Here is an 8,787-nt window from a genome sequence, read left to right on the forward strand (position 1 = left end):
ATGTCAAATGTGGAAGAATTAAAATATAATTTCTCCCACTAAGGAATCTTTGCTTTGTTGACCATACTCACATGAAATGTAGTTGCCATTTATTTATATAGCAAAACAGGAAATCATTCCTTAAGGGAACCACTTATTAAGAATCAATTTACAAGATTATTTGCACCCCTTTCCATAAACCACCAGTATTTAAAGCAATAAGCCCTTTCTGAGTTTTCCAAGATTTTTCTTCCTGACAATGGAAAGAACGTGGATGTTTGGACGTTACTGACTAAATGGATAAATCATCTACTGACTAGTTTTCCAAGAAAAAACGGCAACAGTGAGCAAAGTAATTGAAGCAAAGGATATCGTGGTTATGGTTGTAAATTTGGTCTTCATTCCCTACTTAGGAGGGAATGTGACTGGCAGTCTTTGGGCATCATCAATGTGTGTAATCCATTTTATGGATTAATTTTGGTAAAAGCTCTTAGAGATTATATTAGAAAGTACAGAAAAAATAAAGTACCCTAGGAGTAGAAGAGATAAAATTATTTATATGCATTTTTATACATTCAGCCTGAATATCTAATATGCAGGTGAAAAGAATGGTCTCCAAACTTTTCTAATATGAAAGTCTCAACGGGATACTCCTAGTTCTTTGGGCAATTTAGGCTCTTGGTGGGCATATGTATTGTGGGAGCCAGTGCTGAAATTGTTTTGCCCACAAGGCTCTGAGGGAGGCCCATTAATGGGAAATTTTGAAGCTAAAGATTAACCGTCCTCCCTCTGTACAGAGAGGAATCTAAGCATCATCCAAGAGCCATTTTCTATGTAGAAATGCAATCTCAAAATGAGAAGTCTTGGTGTGAGAACACACACAATTGTATTTTTCATTTGAATTGCCTTAAAAAGAGATACCTAGTATTATTGAATATGAAGACGATTTTTCTGGCCTTTTACTTAATGTTAAGATGATTGCTACATTGCTGATGTTATTTTCTTCTTTTTAAAACTAGGCTAGTTGCTCCCCCAAATACAAAAATAAAAGACGATTTCCTGCACTTGCCCAGATGCCTGGTGCGTTAAGGACCTCACCGATTATGTTTTCCCATTTAAAGATGTTATTGCTTTAGTGGTGCCACTTTTGGCAAATGACACTAACTGGAACTTTAAGAGTATGTTCTTTTATGAGGGGTGATTTTATTTGACTGCCAGCAGAGATTATTTTAAATGGACAATTTCTAGAGTTTTATGTATTTTTCCTAGTCATAGTTAGAGTATGAAAAGTGGGCTATTTGCTGCTAGTATTTTTAAGGAATTTTAATGTTTTCCTTTATTGTCAATTGCTAGAAAGATAATTTTGGAACATGGAAGTGCTATTAATTTGAGGCCTGGAAATTCTAGATGAAGTGTATTGAAAGCTAAGAAATACATAATTTTTAGGTTCTTCTGGGGTGTATGGAGTTGTATTGATCTCTCCTTTGACTCACAGCCCCCATGAAGGGATAAAAGTAATACATATACTTCTGACAAAGACTATTTTAAGTGAGATGATTTTACTAATTGGACTTAGTCCTACCTCGGAGAATATCATTTTCCTCATGTCTCATATTCAAAAGCATAAAAATTACAGAGGAAACAGCATCTTGTCATTTAAGTCAAAGTTAAGAATTGTCTTGTTCTGTTACTCTAAATAAGTCTTAAACAATAGCTATTTTCACATTGTACTCTACAATGTAAAACTTCGTAAGCAATGAATGGTATTGATCGAATGATTCTGTGCCTTTAGTGCTAATGAACACTATAGATATTTTACAAATAAAATATGTCTGAAAACAACAACTGTCAAATCTGAAGTAACTATTCTAAGTGGATTTTGGGAGAGGGAGGGATACAGAGCTATCTCAGGCTAACATTCTCACGTTGCCTGTGAGAATTTTCAAGTTCATCATTAGCTAGTCCTATCCTGCACCATAACAGTGATGACTGTGCCAATTAACATTTATTAAGGGTATGTGCCAAACAATGTGCTTTCCAGGCATTACTTTATTTAATCCTCCTTCTAGCCTTCAGAAGACTGAATAAATAGTATCTTCAGCGGAGAATCATAGATAATTGTTATTTGTTCTACTCTAAAACGTGAATGTCACCAAATTGCAGGGTCCTAAAAATGACACTAGAACAAAGCTCCAGAAGAGGTATAGTGAGTAGGTCATCTGCAGAGCCGTTCTTCTAGTTTGTTCCATGATTTGCTTCACAGATGCTGTCAAGTGTCCAGGGTTCTGTGGCAAATTTGAACTCGTGTCAAATACTGAGGAAGTGTGAGCAAGCAACTTCCAAGCTAATTTTCATAAATGAGGACACATTTTAAAAGTGAATCATCACCACATTAAAATAATTTATATTTATATCCTGTTTCCTCATCCCACCCTTCTACATCAACTACTGGATCATTTGCTTTTTAGATTTGAATAGTAATTTCACTGGTTAGAAAGCTTGTTTAGCTTAGAGAGCTTGTTTAATTTAATGCTGCCTGGTGCATTCTTCCTACTTGACGCAGCTAACTGTGAACAAGAGTTTCAACTAGAGTGTCTGCTTCACGGATTAATTCAGTGAACCAGGCACTCTCCTAACTACAAGTATTATCCCATTTGATATTCCCAGCAAACCCATGAGGTCAATGCTATCATTATTCCTGTTTTCTAGTTGAGAAAACAGAGTCCCGGTTAACTTCCATAAATAGCCCAAGTCACTAAGCCAGTAAAATGTGGAGATCCGGTGTTTTAAATCAGTTCTGTTACCTTCTGAATCTGAGATCTGATCTACCTGGCATCACCTCTTTGTAAACAATGCATGCCATTCCTGATGCCTCTGAAAGTTCCTTGCTCATAGCATCTTTTTCTCTGTTTCACGGTCTCGATATCTTCTCTCGTGTCTCTGATGATTATCAGCACTAAGTTCTTAGAGTTGTCATTTTCTTACACGGTCTCTGTTTCTTCCAGTTTAAATTTAATCTTTTCTGGTAGATTTTGTCTCTAGCTTTCATATTACAGCAGAGGTTTTTAATACAAAGTATAAGCAGAATCACCCAGGGAGTTTTTAAATATGCTAGTGCTTTGACCCTGCAATTCCATTACAAGGCCTCTAACCAGAGGGGAAAAAAAATCATTTTTTCATAAGGAAATTTGCACCAGACTGTTTATCACAGCTCAATTTATAATCTCCAAAATGTGGAAAGAACCTAAATTCCCACCAACCCAGGAATGGATTAACAAGCTGTGATACATGCATGTCATGGAATGCTATGCAGCCATAAAAAGATGGAGACTTAACATCTGTTCTATTAACCTGGATTGGGGTGGAACACATTCTTTTTCTTAAAGTATCACAAGAATGGAGAAGCAAGAATTCAATGTACTTGATTCTAATATGAAGCCAGTAGACAATCTAATACATAGCCACATAAGTCAAAAACTCAAATCAATTCAAGTGGGAGGTGGGGGAACGAGGGAGCAGAGAGAAGGGAGAAAGGGGGCAGATGGTGGTTACAGTGTATGGCACACCTCTTAGGGGAAGGACACAATTATAAGAGGATTTTTCTTAAACACAAACAGTGTAATTTAATTCTTTGTACCCTCAATGAACTTGAAACATTAAAAAAATGCTAGTGCTTAGGCCCCTCACAACAATCAAATTCAAACCTCTGCTATTGAGGCATGGTTCTTCAAGGCTTGCCAGTTGATTCTAAAGTTCAGATTGAGGTGATTCTTGGATGTCCATATGTCTATATTTAAGAGTAGCCAACTAAAAAGCTGATTTGGAAACTCAAGGCCCAGATGGTTTATTTAGTGATTTCTACTGAACATTTAAAAAAGAAGTCATACCATCATTATACAAAATATTTTAGTAAGTAGAGGATTTATGAGGTCAATATCACACTGAAATCTTGCTTTAGATAGAAGCGTATAAAATATCAACTTGAAAAACGAAGATAAAAGCATACATACATATTTATCAGTATCCTTCACGAACATGGACCCAAAGATTCTTAATGATTAATAAATGTTAGCAAAGTTGGTTTAACATTTGCAATAGGTTCTAGGAATGCAAAGTTGATTTAACATTTGAAAATCAAATAAGTGTAATTCACCACATTAACAGAATAAAGGAGAAAAGTGATCATTTCAATATATATAGGAAAATATATGAAAAAATTTGATATCCATTTATGGTAAGATAATTCATCATATTAGAAACAATGGGAATTTCCTCAATCTGAAAATGTCTGTATATGAAAATCCTATAGCTGGCATATTAATTTTGATAATTAAATACTTGTTGAGGTCAAGAGCAAAGTAAGGATGACTCTCACCACTTACATTCAACACTGGACTAAGAGCGTGGCCTTTGCAATTAGGCAAGAAAAGAAAGAAAGAACTGAAGTTTGGAAGGAAAATAAAACTATCGCTATTCAGAGATGATATGATTGATTGTGTAGAACAGTGGTTCTCAACCTTCTTAATGCTATGACACTTTAATACAATTCCTCATGTTATGGTGACCCCTAATCATAAAATTATTTTTGTTGCTACTTCATAACTATAATTTTGCTACTGTTATGAATTGTAATGTAAATGTCTGATATGCGGGATGTATTTAGGTGACCCTGTGAAAGGGTCATTCAACCCCCAAAGAGGTCACGACCCACAAGTTGAGAACGGCTGTTCTAGAGCAATGATTTTCAATTGGTATGCCATGAGAGGGTCTTAGGTGTGCTGCAAAAGTTTTTAAAGATCATCAATTAAATTATTTTCAAAAAAGCTCAAAGCACAGTAAGCATATTTTGTATTCTACTTTTTTTTTTTTTGATCAACATAATTTAAGTGTGCCATGGAAGTTTAACTATAGGTTCAAGAAGTTTAACTCTAGGTACAAGTGTACCGTGAGATAGAAGAAGGTTGAAAAAAAACTGTTCTAGAGGGATGATTTATCTGCCCTTTTCTTAAGCAGTTTCAGAGAAGAAAATTTCGTTACCTTTTTGAGTCAGTAATTTCTGACTCAAAATTTTCAGGAAGGAGCTTTCCTCAAATAAATAAGAGTACAAAGCCATAAAACATTACCAAATAGCACCCCAGCCTTCATCAAGGTACTTCCTGACTTACAGGTCACACACTACAGTTTAAATATGTGTGTGGATCCATGCAGTGAAGGAAACTCAATTCTCTCAAAGCCTTTAATGATTGGTATCACTCTTCACTTAATTCCTAAGTGCTCCCCCTCTGTAGGGAAACTTCAGCGTACTGAGCAGAGAAATGTGTAAATACGTTCTTTGGTAGTTGCAAGCATGTGTTTTGACTTACAACCAGTGTCTGTACTTCATGAAAGTAGCAATGAAAATAATTTTATGGTTGGGGTCACCACAACGTGAGCAACTGTATTAAAGGGTCGTGGCATTAGGAAGGTTGGGAACCACTGTTATAGAATATTCTAAGGAATCTTCAAAAACCTACTATTAACAATTGTTAATTTTAGAGAGTTCACAGGTTACAGAGTCAATATACAAAAGTCAATTGCTTTTTGATATGCTAAAAGCTGACTACAACCTCTTGGAGTGAGGGTGAGGTCGGTTAACGTTTAATTTCCGTATAGGAGAATCTGCTTGGTGGTTTGTTGGGATGACCCATTGTCAGTATTTTCTATCTTTCCTTTTGAGCTGGTTGGATTCCTCTGAGAAGAGTTTTCCAGCCTTCTGCTTGCAGGGTAGACGCCTTCCTGCCGATGTTCTGAGCATTGGAAATTTTAGCATTCAGTGAGCATGTGTTCATTGAATAAAATTATACTTTCCACTATGAACTCAGGCAGTCCATTTATGCTTTCCAGCGAGTAAACTTATAATCTCTTGCTAGGGTGAAGTAAGAACTTTCACTCAGTGGCATAGAGAAGTGGAGAGGTTCTGAGAGAGAAACTGCTTCTTACAATGCTTTTACTCAATTGTTTTAATTTTAAGTCCCTACTTCCTTTACTTTATCCCCAAAGTGCCTGTTGTTGACAGTCTCTGAGTCTGCTGAGAATTCCATGGTATAGAAGATGCTCCGTATCCTTGGGGCTCGCTGAAAAATTGGGCCTGCTATGCTGATGATCGCTCATCAGCCTGCTTTTTAGCTTACAATATTTTTGTTGTGTTCTTTCGTCTCTGCTTTTGCCCTTTCTTATGTGCCTTTTAAAAAGCCTCCTTTATCATCTTTTCCTTAAAATATCAAATGTGTATTTCATATGAAATTGAAATAGCAAGATCACTGGCTTGATATTTTAAATAAATGACTTACAAGAAACTAAGTTACATGTTACTTTATAGTAACACAGTTTGCTTATACAGGGTGGACCTACAGTTTGTGTGCAATTGTATACGGCAAGCACTATGGAGCATCTTATATGTAGAATTTAGAGTAACAGGGTTTCAGGTGGCAAATTCCATTTCAGATTAGACCATTTTATTCTCTCTTTTAAAAAAAAAACTCCAGTAAAAAATCCAAAGTATGAACTAGTTTGCTCAGTATCAGCAGGGTACATTTCACTTTGTTCAGCCTCTCACACAAACCATGCTTATATACCTTACATTTTCATGGCAGTTTGAAAGGTTTTGGAGTAATTGTAGCCACGGCTCTGAGGAAGTGCAAAACTACATTTTATATGCGGAGCTAATCAATTCAGCAAACTTGAATTAGGTATTTCCATGAGGCAGGTACTGTTCTTGCTGCCAGGATTAGAGAAGTGCACAATGTAGACCCAAGTCCTTGTCCCTCGGAGGATCCTGCTCTAGCCAGTGACTCCTGCTGGTAAGATGACTGTGAAGGGCATGATAAGAGCGCCTTCAGGGAATTCTGTGGCATACGTACCTGTGTCTAGATCTGTGGAACTTCTTGTGTGCTGCATGCTCTTGACTTCTATACTAGGTGTGATTCCTACTCACCCAGGTGGTTTTGGTGTCACTATTGTTTTTTCACAATAGCCTCTCTTTCCAAAGATGCTTTGAGGCAGATTTCCTAGATAAATATGCATAATTGGTAAGACAAATCAAAGTGAGTCGTAGAATGGAAGCAGAGCGAGAAGACGTGTAGGAAAGTAGAACAAAGCCAAGAGTGATCACAATGAACAAGGCACATGGAGGGAAGAGCTATTCCTTGCCCAGCACAGGCCACAGACTTGCCTCTGCATTTTCATAGGTATATGAAAGATAAAAACACTATCAATGTTCATACATTTAAAAAAAAAACTCCAGAGATTTAGGTGATACCAAAATATAGAAAGTTCTCCTATAGGTCTTGATGATGAGGTCTTTGTTGGGAATTATAGCAGAAAATGGCATGAGAGATAGCAGCCATGTATTGAATTGGATAATTTCCTTTATATTCTTTCCTATAGTCCAACCACTTTAGCACAAAGCATAATGTAAGAGTTATTGTACTTGAAATAGAAATTAAGAAAATTCTAGAAAATCTCAAACAGCTTAACTTGACAAATACGTGAATTTTGCATTCTCTATTCAGTTATAATACAGGCGCTAACATTTGCAGTTTACAAAATGCTTTCACACACATTCTCTTCCAAAACAACTTTCCGGCAGATATCATCATCGTTGTCATTTTAATGCTGAGAGAATCACACATGTTAAATAACTTACCCCAAATCTTCTAGCCAGGGAATGGGAAAACCAACGTTGGAATAAAGGTTTTTTGTTTCAAAAGCTTGCCCTCTTAAGTACTAATCCATTATTTTGCTTCAAAGATGTACAACCTTTTTTCTTTTCTGCCACATACTGGAAAAATGAGAGTTGTCTTGGGCCACACATTAAATACACAAACATTACCAAAAGCTGGTGAGCAAAAGAACAGGTCCACAGGTACCTTTTGTGTTACCCAATACCAACGATGATCAAAACAGACCTGAATTAATCTGCATGTGGCCTGTGGGCTATAGGTTGGACACCCCTGAGAGATGATCAAGAGAGTGCTAATAAATATACTTTTAAAAAATGTTTTGAGTTATGACACACAAACTGTAAAGAGCACAATGTGAGCTAATATTAAGTGTACAGAAAAAATTTTCATATGCAAATGCTTATGTAACAACTATCCAAATCAAAATGCAGATCTTTCCAGCACCTTTGAGGTTTCTCCTGTGCACCTTCTTGGTCAACATTCTTCCTTCTAGAGGTAATCAGTACTCTAGTTTATATTATCATTACCATGAACATATGCCTTTAAGTGAAACCTCTGTATCTTATCATGGACATACGTTTAGCTTTAGTAAACATTGCAAGTCAGTTTAGATGATCTGCTTTTGTTTCTGTACTTTGACTAAATCAAGAGTTGGACTTTATAATGACTTCTTTAATTTTATTGGTGGTTGATTGGTATTTACCAAAATTGAAGAAATGTAAAGGATGGGAAAAGCCTTTTAATGTGATGACTCTTAAGGTAGGAGACTGATAGGAGGGTGAAAGGAAGAATCAAGATACCAAGAGGAGAACGTGGAGCCTAGAGGAGCATATTCAGTCTATTTTGTTTTAATAATATAAATTATAGAAAGTAAAAATTGAAAACAGAAATAACACACCTACAGGAATCTCACCTTACCTTAAAAGACAAATATAGACTTAGGTTGAAGGGATGGTCATCTATATTCCAGGCTAATGGAAAGCAGAAAAAAGCAGGTGTTGCAATTTTATTCGCAGATACAATAGGTTTTAAACCAACAAAAGTAACCAAAGATAAAGATGGCCACTTTATATTTGTTAAGGGCAAT

The sequence above is a fragment of the Otolemur garnettii genome, unplaced genomic scaffold, assembly GCF_000181295.1.
Source record: "Otolemur garnettii isolate 467f Iridium unplaced genomic scaffold, OtoGar3 scaffold00002, whole genome shotgun sequence".
Classification (NCBI taxonomy): domain Eukaryota; kingdom Metazoa; phylum Chordata; class Mammalia; order Primates; family Galagidae; genus Otolemur; species Otolemur garnettii.